A 14,896-nucleotide genomic window follows, 5' to 3' on the forward strand; every position below is an offset into this window, starting at 1 on the left:
TGTGTGTGTGTGTGTGTGTGTGTGAAGGTGTCAGATCCCCTGGAACTGGAGTTACAGAGAGTTGTTGTGAATTGCCACATGGGCGCTGGGAATTGAATCTGGGTCCTCTGAAAGAGAAGCCACTGCTCTTAGCCACTGAGCCATCTCTTTCCACAGCCCCTTAAATTTTTAAAATAAAGAAACAAAAGCCAAAAAAAGCAATAATTTCAATGCCAGCTACAATGATATATACCAGAAACGCCAGCTTCTCAGGAAGTTGGGGCAAAAGGACACCAAGCTGGAGACCAACCTAGGCACACAAAACACAGTAAGACCCTTTCCTCTCTCAAAAGCAAAGCAAAAAGCTGACAATCGCAGCTCCATAGCGGAGCACTTGCCTAGAATGTCCAAGGTCCTAGATCCAATCCTCCAACGAAAAGAAAGATAAATAATTTCCTATTACCTTTAAATGCTCATGTAAGATGAGAATACACTTGAGACTGCAGAAGTGTCTTGCTCCTGTCAGGCCTCCAGAGGCAACTAAAGCACACTCTAATTTACAAGCACTCCCTTATTAAAAGTGACTTCAAAATGTAGGCGTGGATGGTGTGATTGCAGCCCACCACATTCTCTTATCTGGGTTTCCAATTCTCCCCCCAAAAAAAGAGAAAGAAAGAAAGAAAGAAAGAAAGAAAGAAAGAAAGAAAGAAAGAAAGAAAGAAAGAAAGAAAAAGGAAAAACATGAAGCACATATCAAAGAGTTCTTTCCTGAGTGAAACGTGCAGTATTTTTGCTCTAGAATTCTCTGAATACCTAATAGGCAATTTCACTCAATCAACACATATTAAAAAGAGGCCCCTACACAGAGGAGCCTGTGGAAGCAAGAGATACACATACACACACACACACACACACACACACACACACACACACACACAATATCAACTACTTCAGGCTGAACTATGTGACCCAGAGTGGCAAGGGGTTAAGTTGGGAAGCCATGAAGATGGAGAGCATTAACTAGCAGTGCCTAGGAAGGAAGGAAGGAAGGAAGGAAGGAAGGAAGGAAGGAAGGAAGGAAGGAAGGGAGGGAGGGTTTCCAGGCTGGTTAAGTGCTGATATGCATGGGGCTGGGACTCATTTATGGGACAAAGAGGGCACCATATATGGACATGGTAACCTATTAAAATAAAGACTATCATGAGAGTACAAACTGCTTTGAACATCTAGTGAGAGTTTCTCCTCTTACTCAGGTGTGAAACAGAAAGCCAGTCTGATTCTCAGCAGTGGGCGTGTGACTGAGTTAGGACCAAGAAGACAGGCAAAAGAGGCCACCCAGGAGCCTGTGCGACGTAAGGAAGCACAGGCTGAGGAGAGGCCACAGCACTGGGCATCCACCCACGTGCCAGCTGCTCCACAAAATTCCAATTCAGACTCAAACTCACCTTGCTTATCTTACCTACCTTACAAACCCAGAAAGAACCAAAAAAGACTCAGGAAGTAACATGCTCAAAGCTAGTGAGTCACTGAGATGTAACCTGACCCACATCTCCTGTCCTCTCCACTATCAGAGGTTTTTAAGTGAATTTCATTTCATATACTAGCTTCCCCGCAGTGGACAAACTGGTGTTCATGTCCGTGAAGCTGTGAATCTGGGCACGACATGTCCTGGTCCAAGGTGACTCGATGGTACCCGAGAGATCTTTTGGAAATAATACTAACCAGTGAGAACTAAAAGCTGGAGTTTATTCTAGAAAATCCATGTTAGAAAAGTCAAGAAAGGTCGGGTGTGGTGGCGCACGCCTTTAATCCCAGCACTCGGGAGGCAGAGGCAGGCAGATTTCTGAGTTCGAGGCCAGCCTGGTCTACAAAGTGAGTTCCAGGACAGACAGGGCTATACAGAGAAACCCTGTCTCGAAAAACAAAAACAAAAACAAAAATAAAAACAAAAAAAAAGAAAGAAAGAAAGAAAGAAAGAAAGAAAGAAAGAAAGAAAGAAAGAAAGAAAGAAAGAAAGAAAGAAAAGAAAAGAAAAGTCAAGAAAGGGGGCTGGAGAGATGGCTCAGAGGTTAAGAGCACTGACTGCTCTTTCAAAGGTCCTGAGTTCAAATCCCAGCAACAACATGGTGCCTCACAGTCATCTGTAATGGGATCTGACTCCCTCTTCTGGAGTGTTTAAAGACAGCTACAGTGTACTTACATATAATAAATAAATCTTTAAAAAGAAAAAGAAAGAAAAAAAAAGAGTCAAGAAAGGGCCTATGACATGGCTCAGCAGGTAAAGAACTTGCTACCAAGGATGAGGAATTGGGTTCAATCCCCAGGACCTACATGAAGGAAAGAGGGAAACACCACCTATAAGCTGTCCTCTGACCTCTACGTACATGCTGTGGTGTGCTCACAAGTGTGCCCAGAAGATAAAGGAACAAAGGAAAGAACAAAGGAAGGAACGGACTAGCAAGTGAATGAACAAATGAACGTTATGTCCAGCCTTACAGCTTTGAGCTCTTCCTGCCCCGCAGGCAGGGTATATGCCAGCTACAGTAAGCTCTTTCCAGGCAACTCTAGTAATTGATTAGCAAGGAAGAGAACTTTAGATCCACTAGGTAAACTCCATGTGAACAGGCGTTTTTTTTTTTTTTTTTTTTTTTTTTTTTGCATGTTGTTCACTGATTAGAACAGCACCTGGCACAAGGGAGAGTGCAAATATTTGCTCAACATTTACATGAATCAATTTGGACCATGGATACAGCCTGCACAACTCTTCAGGCTGACAGTAATGAAAAACTACCAGGACACTACATCAAAGTGGTACCTCCAAGAGACACTTGAGCGAGGGCTATGAGCTGAGTACATTAAAGCAAAATTTGTTTTCACTTTCAAATAACATCTGTCCAATTCTACACTACTCCATTAAATCAATTTAGACTTTTAAAACTCGGTATGTAAACTACATAGTAATTCTCTTCCACATCACTAAATATTTGGTTCCTAATCAACTATGATCTGAGTATATTAGAGCAAAATTTGTTTTCACTTTCAAAAAGTCTAATTCCACGCTACTCCAAGTAAGTCAATTTCGACTTTTAAAACGTGATATGTAAACTACATAGTAATTCTCTTCCACATCACTAAATAGTTGACTCCAAATCTCAGAATAAGACTGTGTATATTAGATAAAACCTCAAAAGTAAAAATCCAGGTTAATAGTAACATACCAAGCAAAGATAACTTCTCATTTTGTGGGTTTTGTTTGTTTAAAGATTTATTTACTTTATGCATATGAGTGCACTGTAGCTGTCTTCAGACACACCAGAAGAGGGTGTCAGATCTCATTGCTTGGATATTTGTGAGCTACCATGTGGTTGCTGGGATTTGAACTCAGGACCTTTGGAAGAACAATCAATGCTCTTAACCACTGAGCCATCTCTCCAGCTCCTGTTTGTTTGTTTTTCAAGGCAGGGTTTCTCTGTGTAGCCTTGGCAACTCACTCTGTCATCATGGCTGGCCTGAAACTTTGCCTCCTGAGTGCCGGGATCAAAGGCAAGCATCACTACCTCTCAGGATACACTGTAAATTGGCAAAGGGCCAGGAAGCAACCAAGGTGCTTCCTGGTGGTTATTTGTTGTTGTTTTTTTTTGTTTTTTTTTTGTTTTTTTTTTTTTTAACCATCTTAAAAAATGATGTAGAGAAAAATCTCTTGTGTACTATAGGATGCAGCACCTGCCAATCAAATGCTGATTGGCTTATAAGCAGGAAACCTAAGGCGGGACATCCGGTAGGGAGATGGACTGCTAGGAGAGAGCCAAGGCGTGGAGGAGCCCCAGAACGAACGTGAAGGAGGACAAGATGGGAGCTGAGCAGAGATAGCCAGTCACGTGGCACAGCTTAGATTAGAATAAATGGGATATTAAGTTACAATCTAATCAGGGAACCAAGCAAAGATTATAGGCAAGGGGTTTATAAATATATTTTGAGTCTCAGTCATTATTCTGGAAGCGTGGAGCCAGGAGGAAAAACTGGTTTTTTTTGTTTTTTGTTTTTTGTTTTTTGGGTTTTTTTTTTTTTGGTTTTTTCGAGACAGGGTTTCTCTGTGTAGCCCTGGCTGTCCTGGAACTCACTCTGTAGACCAGGCTGGCCTCGAACTCAGAAATCCACCTGCCTCTGCCTCCCGAATGCTGGGATTAAAGGCGTGCACCACCACGTCCAGCTGGAAAAACTGTTTTTACAGTACCAATGCACAACAAACAAATGTATAAATCCTAAGTGTTCACAGCCCTGTCCTTCATCTCATGTTGAAATACAAACATGATCAATTTAAACCCAAATGGGGCTTTGACAGACAAAAGTCAAGATGGATTCCTAAACGATGTTTGGGAAAAGAACATTAAGGAAAGACTGTAAACATTGTTGAATGTAAGACCTTATTTCTGAGACTGAGAGTCAAACAGTGGTAACACTGACCTTAAGGAACCTTAGACCTTCTACACCTACAACTCAGTCACTCAAGCCTGTTCCCAAAACCAGTCACCATGGCGCATGCAACTGTGAAAGCCCAGCACTTGGGAGGCTTGAACAGGAGGATTTCCATGAGGTCTGTCTGGGCCACACAGTGAGTTCTCCACTGGCCTGGCACTTGGAGGCTGAGGCAGGAGGACTGCCTGGAGTTTGGAGTCCAACATGGACTTCAGCTTTACGACTGTGTCCACAAACAATGCCAGGAAGATAGTTCAGTCACTTACAGTGCTTACTGTTCTTACAGAGGACTGGGATTCTGTTCCCAGCACCCACATCAAGCCACAAGTGCCAATAACTACAGGGATCTTACAGTCTCTGGCTTCTTCAGGTACCTGCATGGTGCACATAAGCATATTTTGGCACACATACCTACACGTTAGTACATAAATCTTTTTTTTTTTTTAATACAAAAGGCAAACCAGGTATGGTGGCACACATCTTTAATCTTGGCCCTCAGAAGGCTGAGGTAAGAGGATCTCTATGAGTTTAAGGGTAATCTGGTTCAGAACAATTTTTAGGGCAGCTATATTTAGATAGTGAGACCCTGACTCAAAAAGAAGAGGAGGCGGAGGAGAAAGAAGGGGATGTTGACTATCCCCTCATCCATCCAGGCTCGAAATCAGTTATTAAAAACTAGATTACTGGGCTGGTGAGATGGCTCAGTGGGTAAGAGCACCCAGCTGCTCTTCCAAAGGTGCAGAGTTCAAATCCCAGCAACCACATGGTGGCTCACAACCATCCTTAACAAGATCTGACTCCCTCTTCTGGAGTGTCTGAAGACAGCTACAGTGTACTTACATATAATAAATAAATAAATCTTAAAAAAAAAAAAAAAAAACTAGATTACTGGGCTAGAGAGATGGATCAACAGTTAATAGCACTGACTGTTCTTCCAAAGGTCCTGAGTTCAAATGCCAGCAACCACATGGTGGTGGCTCACAACCATCCATAATGAGATCTGACGCCCTCTTCTGGAGTGTCTGAAGACAGTTACAGTGTACTTACATATAATAAATAAATAAATCTTTTTAAAAAATTAAAAAAAAAAAAAAACTAGATTACTTGAGTTTCAGACTTCAGTTATCAGAAATTCAAACAAAATCCCTTTTCTAAATGTTGTTTTCTAGAGGTGGAGTTTGGCTGTCATGTTTTTGTTTTTTTGTTTTTTTCCCCCAGTAGCAGGGACTTCTAAATTATGAAACAATTTCAGAAAGCAGATTGTAACAGCTCCTGCCACGGCCTTGGTTCCTCTTCTGAAGAAGTTTACCAGGCAAGAACACAGAGGAGGAATCCAGGAGATCTGGAGGACAACTGGAGGAGCGGGCAGGTTCCCAAGCAGCCCAATAACAGCCTCTAATTAGCACAAAGAATGGAGCAGTTATGTTCACCTGGAGTGAGGACTCTCTAGTGGTCACCGCAGACAAGGTTATCCAGATTTGCAGCTCACCAAACCCTGGAAAGAGTAACTAATATCCCCAGGGGCTAGGAATCCATCTAGAACGAGCAAGGTCTCTACAAGATCAAAACGAGCTTGAAGAAATGTGGTTGTTCTATCCGCCCCGTGTATTACCTCATCCACCTCTCACGTACTCCGGGCTTCAGTGACTTAATGTCTCTGTCAAAAGAGGGGATGACCCCCCACCTTGGCAGCGGTAAATAAAGCAGAGAAAGTAAGCAAATGCATTCATACCTGAAGTGGTTGCCTGGAAGGTGAGTGAGATACGTGCTCGGACGCTGAAGGGTTGGGAAGCGTGAATCAGTCACTTAGAAATGTATACCCAGGGCTTCCGGCACAGCTCAGTGGCTGCTGATCATAAGGCCCTGAGTTCAAAACCCAGAATCAAAACAATAAAGACAGTAAACAGGTTTCACCACCGCCTGCTCCCTGAAAACTGAGGGACTAAGATTAGTGGGGGGGGGGGGACCTGGAAAAACGAGTAAGCTGCTTAATTCATAAACGTCCACATGATTATACGGGGTAAAGGGGATCCGGCTCGGCGGGTGTTCATTGGGTGTTCTTAAAGGTGTGACCCCTATCCCTGCAGAAAAAGTATATTTCCTTTGGTAAGAATTTTAGCAAAGGGTATCTAAATCTTAAGAGAGTACTCAGAAATAGTAATGAAATAACATAAACTGAAAAAGGAAAGAAAAACAACAACAAAAAAAACAAACCCTGAATGTGTACATCAGGTTCCACCCTAGGTATGGATCCCAGAGTAAGATTCAGGATCTTAATTTTAAAAAATTCAAAACAAACAAGCACGTCCCTTTAAAAAAATAATTGCAAAACAGGAAATACTTGTCCTGGAGAACTTGACCTAGAGAACTAGCCATCTTTTAATGTCCTTTTAGACTACTCTAAAAGCCCTGAGATATTTTAAGACCGTCTTTGTAGTCCTAGAAATGGTTAAAAACAAAAACAAAAAACACCCAAGACCGCAGGGTCAGATTTCATCCTCAAAGTTGGGAAGTTTCCCCTCATAGGACCTGACTCCACCCCTTCCAAGAATAACAAATAACCATTTGGGCTCCTGCTCAAGGCAGAAGTTACTTAGTATTTTAAGAGACTTCAAGGTCCCTAAGTCTAGGACAAGGCTTCACTGCCAGCAGCTAGAGCAGAGCCCAGCGGCACTTGCTGAAAGAAGGTGGAAACAGGAGTGACGAGACCTCTAGGATTTGGCCTCAGGGGTCCACTGGTCACTTTCATCAGCAGAGCATAAAGATTAGCAGGGCCAGAGACTCACAGCTATGTCAGTAGCTAAAGGAGGAAAGGCAGCTCCAACAGGTCCTTACAGAACACGTTACACAGAAAACCTCGCCTTTCTAGCCGTGTGTGTGTGTGTGTGTGTGTGTGTGTGTGTGTGTGTGTGTGTGTGTGTGTGTGTTTAAAGCTAAGTATAGTTGCATATGCCTTTAATCCCAGCACTTGGGAGGGAGAGGCAGGTGGATCTCTTTGCAAGTTAGAGACCAACCTGTCTTCATAGCAGGTTCCAGAACCGCTGGAGCTACACAGAGATCTTGTCTCAAAAACAAACAACAAAACCTAACATACATACATACATACATACATACATACATACTTACATACTTACTATCTCTCTAGGGACTGGGGAAATGGCTCCGAGGTTGAAATCACTTGATGTTCTTGCGGAAGATCAGGGTTCAATTCCCAGCACCACCATATTGGCTCAAACCCATCAGTAATCCTGGTTTCAGTGATCCAGTAACAGGCACAGGTGTGTAGGCACATATATGCACGTAGGCAAAACATTGAGACACACGAAGTAAAATAAACAGATCTCTTTTTTTAAAAAAAAGTCTCTCTCTAGAATGAAGAAACCCAGGTAGGATCCCCCCTACCCCTAGCCCCACCCCCACCCACTGAGATTGAACCTAGGACATTATGCATGCTAACCAAGCACTCTGCCACTGGGCTACATCCCAGCTTCTAAAGAGGACCTTTTTATTTGTGTTAGTTAATTTGTACTCATGTCTCACTGTATATGGGGAAGAGGATGACCCTTGGTGTTCTCATCCCTCCTCGTGGGATGCATCAAGCCATCAGGCATGCTGCCGAGTGCTTTACCCACTAAGCCATCTCCCAGCTACAGGCAGTTGTGAGCTGCTGGACATGATTGCTGGGAATTGAACCCAGGTCCTCTAGAAGAGCAGCATATATTCTTAACCACTGAGCCACCTCTCCAGCCTCCAAAATTTAACTTTTTTTTTCTCGAGACAGGGTTTCTTTCTCTGTGTAGCCCTGGCTGTCCTGGAGCTCACTCTGTAGACCAGGCTGGCCTCGAACTCAGAAATTCACCTGCCTCTGCCTCCCGAGTGCTGGGATTAAAGGTGTGCGCCACCATGCCCAGCTCATTTTTTGTTTTTAAAGATTTATTTATTATACATAAGTACACTGTAGCTGTCTTCAGACTCCCCAGAAAAAAGGAGTCAGATCTCAATACTTGGATGGTTGTGAGCCACTGTGTGGTTGCTGGGATTTGAACTCAGGACCTTCAGAAGAACAGTCAATGCTCTTAACCACTGAGCCATCTCTCCAGCCCTTCACTTTCCTTTTTGAGACAGGGATCTCATTAGGTAGCTCTAGATGTTCTGGAACTCATTTTGTAGACCAAGCTGACCTTGAACTCATAGAGATCCATCTGTGAGATTCTCTGCCTCCCAAGTTCTGAAACTATGCTCCACCCCCAGTGAGCATCTTGATGTTGCCAGTCACATCCACAAGTTCAGTTCACAGTTCAAACGTAGTCTCAGGGATGCTCTGCAGACCACTCAGGAGTTTTCTTCCATACCTGACCCCAGGCTTCACATCTCCACCCCAGGAGTAACAAGAGAGCTCCACAAATGCTCATAAATGTCTTGACCATCACCTTCCCTGGTCACTCTGCTGGTCCTTAGCGTCACAGACTCAGCTAATAAGGCCCATGCTCCATGATGCTAATGACTTGCGACTTTAGTCTGGCAGTGAAGATCTTAAACTACACAAATTAATAGTAAATGTATCAAATTGAGGTCAGCTAAAGTCTATGCTTGCTACTTTGCGAGATGGAAGGAGGAAAGTCAACAACCGAGGCATCACTTCTACTTCTAACTTCTCAGAAAAGCAGAATAAAAGACCCTGTCCCAAACTACAAGACACAAATACCTCAGGGAAAAAAACAAAAACAAAAGAAAACAAGTAAATAAATTTAAAAAGCCTAGGCTAAAAAACGAAAATACAAGTTTGCTTGGAGATTGGGAGTACACAGCTAGGCTTTAAGGTACTTAGCGCTTAGTCCTAAATTGTATTCCCCAAAGTGCAAAACTGCTCAATGTGCAAATGATACATAGTCACCTCTATTTTAAATGTGGAAGTGGTACAAATGGGCTGGTTTGATAATTGCCTTGGCTCACTATATATAGTAGGTACTTTCTCTGAAATTCTTTTTTTTTTTAAAGATTTATTTATTTATTAACTATATGTAAATACACTGTAGCTGTCTTCAGACACTCCAGAAGAGGAGTCAGATCTCGTTACGGATGGTTGTGAGCCACCATGTGGTTGCTGGGATTTGAACTCAGGACCTTTGGAAGAGCAGTGCTCTTAACCGCTGAGCCATCTCACCAGCCCCTCTGAAATTCTCTACAGTTAACTACTCCTTGTGGGTTGGCTTCAAGTTTCTGTATCCTGCCTACTGTAGATTTTTGAAGCTTTGCTGAGATTCCAACCTTAGCCTACCTCCCCCTTTCCCCAACCTTTAAAATAGAGTTCTGGTAGGATTTACCTTTAATAAAGATGCTCATACTTACTTCCTAAGTTGCCTGGAAGCTGCCAGAATGTAGACAGTGCCCCCTCCCCACTTAAATTTAACTGGCCAACCTCGCCATCCTCGCCTAACAAAGAAAGCACTAACAACTCGATAAATCCAAACAAAAAAAGAAAAGAAAAGAAAACCACCAACAGTGGAAATGTAAGATTTATACATAAGGTGCAAAAGAACTACTGTTATACTCAGGGATATGTAGTTGAACAACACGCGAACCACAGAAAGCATCACCAGAAAGCGCTACTGAGAGGCATTCCTCTTTTCCGGAGATCCCAATAACACACCTGTTGTATATGAAAGCCACACACTGCTAACCTGCCTGGAAAGCTGCCCCAGGTAATTCCCCTAGTGGCAGTTTGCCCGGTGAGCCCCGGGCAGGCTCGAGGATACCTCCGCTCGCTGGAACCCCTTTTACTCCACCTGGGACGAAAGGGGTTCAGAGTTGTTCCAGCGCCAAGATGCAGAGGCCATTTTGGTCCCCACCCACTTGTCCCTGCATACTTCCTCCGATGCAAGGCCACTCGCCGCTAGACTCGTGGGGCCGACTTTGCCCGGGAGGTCTGCAAAGTGGACCGCCTATGCAGGCTGCGGGTCCCCGAGACCGTGCGCCCCACCGCAGCTCTGCGCTCGGGAGCAGCCGGGCCAGAGCAGGGCAGCAGAGCAGGCCCTGCCCCGGGGCAGGTCCCCGGCCCGCCGTCACGGATGAGAATCCACCGTGTGAGCAGCTTCCCTCGAAATCTAGCCTTACTCGAAAAGAACACCAAAAGCTGAAATCAACAAGGGCGCACGCACCGCCCCCTGTTCCAAACAGCCAGAATAATTCACTCCAAGACTCTGGGGACACTGCAGAGGACCCCTGGCCTCCCCCTCTCCTGGGATGAATTACCCAAAGGGGCGGAAACCAGGAGGGCCACAGGGATCTATGTCGTCCTGTGTCGCCCAGCTCCAGCCCTAACTGGAGACCCCAGTAGCCTACAGGTCTCCAACGCCCCAGTTGAGCGCTGGATCCGCCCCCGAGGCTCCCGTCTCGGCAAAAGCAGAAAAGTAGCTCGGGCATTTCTGGTGAACAAGGTTTCTCCCGCGACTCCGAGAGAGAAAGGGAGCCCCCCAAATCCTCCCGCGCTGCGTTCAGGCACACGCGCTTCTCCGGTTTCCGTGAGAGCCGAGTCCAGGGCGAAACTGCCACCGAAACTGGCTCCGCGCCTCGCCTCCCAGCCCTGGCGCGTCGCCCTGGAGGACCCCCGACACCGCACCTGCCTCGCACCCACCTTGACGGCAGGAACCCCAGGGTGCTCACCTGGCCGGTGCACCTGCCGCCACCCGCGCTGCCAACCCACAGTTCAACTGAGCCGGGAGGACCGTCCTCCGCCTCCCCCACCCCCTACCCCCGGGCATGCGCACCAATTTCTAGCCGAACCCTCCCGGGGCCGTGCGCCCTGGGACCCACCTGCTGCACCCCTAGCCGGTTGCTCCGTGCTCTGGACCGCTCTCCCGCAACTCCTCCGCTGTCGCCTAAGGAAAGAATGGACCGGGAGGTGGGCACTAGCGACGAGGTGTGGCGTGGCCGGCCTCCTCCCTCGGTGACCCATTCACCTGAAACTCCGATGGGAGGGGGAGGGAGCGGCGGAGAAGGAGGCGGGAGGACCGGGCAAGGCTCACCACCCAGAGCAAGCCGAGTTAAAGGAACAGCACCGACCTTGCCTGGAGTGGGGGGGCCGTGCGGAGAGAAGGGTCTCAACATCATGGAGGCAATGGGGTGATCCCAGACCATTTTGGGGGTGCTCGGTGATCCGCCTCCTTCAGGGCCCCTGTGGGGTGTTGGTTCCGGGAGAAGGAGAGCCAGGTCTGGAGGGAGCTGTTGTGCTACTCTGAGAGGGTCCAAGGGCGCCTGGAGGCTGATAACAAAGTCTGAGTTCTCTTCCTACTGTGTTCTGCTGCCAGGTTTTGATTAAATGTTAGGTGGAACGCAGTACCCGATGCTTGTTCCAGCGAAAGAGTGGACATTTTTCAGAAGTGCTTATTACTAGCACCTTCCGATTCAAAGGATTCTGGAAAAGACTACCCTCTGGTCTGGAGTGGTTAAAATAAAGGGAGATTACTGTAGCTGTGTGAGTCACACGGAATCCCCAGGCCACAGGGTCCTTGTCCACGCATGCACTAAACGTAACTACGGTGTGATTGAGGCTACTCTAAAGGGATTTAAAACCGTTTCCGTATTCTCTTTTGACTCAAAACAAGCAAAACCAATCTGGTTGCTAAGGATTGTATTTTTTTACTCTGCCTATAACTCTGTTATTACAAACTTGTGCGTGTGTGTGCGATTTTGTTGTATTTCATATTAATTTTACTCTACGATATAGAGATTTTAGTTCTGGTTAGTTAACTATCTGCACCGAAGATAGTTAAATAAGCCCTGCTTCCTTTTGTGTCCCAGTCCTGAATGTCTGCATTGCTAATACATTTCAGTCCTATCCCATGCTCCTTTCTGCCTTTTAAGTAGCTACAGGTGTGGTCGTCCTTTGCATTCAATCTTAAAGCTCAATTCAGAACTTCCGGAAGTAAAATTTTAAATGATGACAGCCTTAATAGATTGTTAATCTAATTAGTAATCTTTCATGAAGTCATTGCTATAATTATTTCAATGTGACTGTAGCTTTTGATTGATGTAGATTAAATTGATATTCACCCTAAGGAAGCCAGGTTAATCCTATTAATGTTAGCTGTCGGGTTGCAAATATTTCCAAACGTTCCAACTCGGATTATAATTATACAAGGAAACATTTTTGTAAACACCTATCTATTGTGTATTTCGCTCTGTTCTAAAGAGGCTCTCATAGGTTTGGTGGTAGTGGTGCTTTTCCTATTTTAAAATAAATAAAACCACAAAAAAATAAATAAAATAAATAAACATAGATTGGCTGGGGGTGCATCTTGTCCCCAGAACACCTCCCTGCCATGCTTGAAGCCCTAGGATTCCATCCTTAGTCCACACACCAAAAATGTGTCCTGCAAAGTGTACTCTTAGGGACTGGAGAGACGGATCAGTGGTTAGACACGGTGGCTGCTCTTCTACAGGCTTCTCTTCTGGTTGTTCAATTTCCAGCACCACACGGTAGCTAATAAACCATTGTAACTCCAGTTCTGGAGGATATGACACCTTCTAGCCTCCTTGAGCAGTAGGCACACAAGTAGTACATAGGCAATACATGCAAGCAAATTTCCCACACACTTAAATTTTTTATTTAAAATATAGTGTGCACTTAATATTTTCTGCAGTCACAAGGTTGTATAACCATTGCTACCATCCATGTTCTAATTCCAGAACATTTTCATTTGAAACCCAATATGGTTTTTTTTTTTTTTTTTTTTTTTTTTNNTTTTTNGAGACAGGGTTTCTCTGTGTAGCCCTGGCTGTCCTGGAACTCACTCTGTAGACCAGGCTGGCCTTGAACGCAGAAATCTGCCTGCCTCTGCCTGACTTATTAGTGTATTTTCTGTCTTGGTTGACTTGCCTGTTCTGGACACTATATGACTGGGTAATATCATCCATGAGTTCAGTGTCTGATTCTTAGCATGTTCTCTTCATGATCCATCCATGCCAGCCCATGTATTTAGTACCTTACTAATATTAATATTTCATTGCATGGTTTTACCACATTTTATTTATCCTTTTACCAGTTGTTGGAAAATCCAGGTTGTTTCTCCTTTAGGAGAAAAGATTCCTATTTGTGAAAATGTATGCCTAAGTTTTAGTATGAACATACATTTTCAAAACTCTTGAGCAAGCTTTTGAGTAGGCATTTTTTGTCATTTCAAGATGATAATATGCATATACTACTTTTTCCTATTCCCACTCTAAAATTGGACAAAAAGGCACCTTACATATGAAGGAAAATTATTTATTGTAATGTATTTACCAGCCTCCTGGCTTGACCTCCCCAGTGCCATATTATAGTTGCACCATGGTCTCTTATTTGCTTGGCCACATCCATCTGTCAAGAAGACGACTTCTTCCTCTTTGTCATCTTCTTTCCCTCCCTTCTTCTTCCTTCTCCTCCTCTTCCTCCTCCTGCCAGTTCTCCCAGCTGTGTGTCTTCCAGGGGTGGGGATTAAACCTAGAGCCTTGTGCTTGCTCATGTCCATGCTCTGCCGCTGGACAACATTTCCAGCCAGTAACTAGTTTTCTAAATGTTTGCTCTGCTCAGGGCAGCGACACAACCCCCACTGCCATGAGACCTGCCTTCTAGTGACTAGGAATGCAAAATTTAAGAAGATAAGTCGAGGTATATGAAATTGGCGGTAGGTGATCATTTTTCCATTGTAAAAAATGTCAGCTTCTTATGTTTTCTGTTAAGATACTGCATACTGTTTTCATTAGATTCAGATTACTTTTTCAAGCAATATTATAATATGGAAAGATCTAAACCTGTGTCTTTTCTCAGCTGCTCATATTGTGCTGACAAGGTAGTAATTCAAGGTGTCTAGAGAGAAAAGCCAGCCTTAAGCATGTCATTCCTCAATACTAAAACAAAACAAGTTATATGCTAAAGGACGCCATGCTCAATTTATTCACTTATATAATCATAATTTGTAGCAAAGTACTTTTTTAACCAAAGAATCCTTTTTGGCAACTCACAATAGTTTGGTAGTATTATCCACTCTTGAATATTAAATAATGTTCAATTAAAATTCATTCTATCCCAAAGCAAAGCAAGTTTTTTTTTTAATTAGAAGATCCATACTTAGATTTGTTTTTTTCAAATCACTAAGATTTAAAAACAAAGGCTGACCAACGACAACAACAAAAGTTGAGTGTTATGGTGCACAGCCTTAATCCCACCACTCCAGAGGCAGAGGCAGGCATATCTCTGTGAGTTCAAGGACAGCCTGGTCTACAAATCGAGTTCAGGACAGCCAGAGCTACACAGAGAAACCTCTCAGTGTTACCCCTTAGTAAAACCTTCGCCACATTTGGAGTCATAATAAATAGTACTTTCTTTAGCTGCTCTGGAGGCTGAGGCAAGATGTTCACAAGGTTGCCTAGGCAACCTAGTAAGTCTCTCCATCAAAAAGTA

At 44.3% G+C, this 14,896-nt stretch overlaps 1 protein-coding gene across 4 annotated transcripts in view; it reads right to left on the reverse strand.

The window, feature by feature from the left end:
- Ocln (occludin) overlaps positions 1 to 11,401 on the reverse strand; it is a 55,923-nt gene extending 44,522 nt beyond the window's left edge. The window contains exon 1 of one of the 4 annotated variants that reach the window (XM_029544018.1): positions 11,269 to 11,401. The gene's annotated coding sequence lies outside the window, so the exon portion shown is untranslated. Of the gene's footprint in view, positions 1 to 6,187; positions 6,290 to 11,089; positions 11,185 to 11,268 lie in introns of those variants that run through there. The other 3 variants (XM_021208678.2, XM_029544020.1, XM_029544019.1) reach the window with 3 other exon arrangements.
- Between the last annotated feature and the right edge of the window lie 3,495 nt (positions 11,402 to 14,896).

The sequence above is a fragment of the Mus pahari genome, chromosome 11 (genome assembly GCF_900095145.1).
Source record: "Mus pahari chromosome 11, PAHARI_EIJ_v1.1, whole genome shotgun sequence".
Classification (NCBI taxonomy): Eukaryota; Metazoa; Chordata; class Mammalia; order Rodentia; family Muridae; genus Mus; species Mus pahari.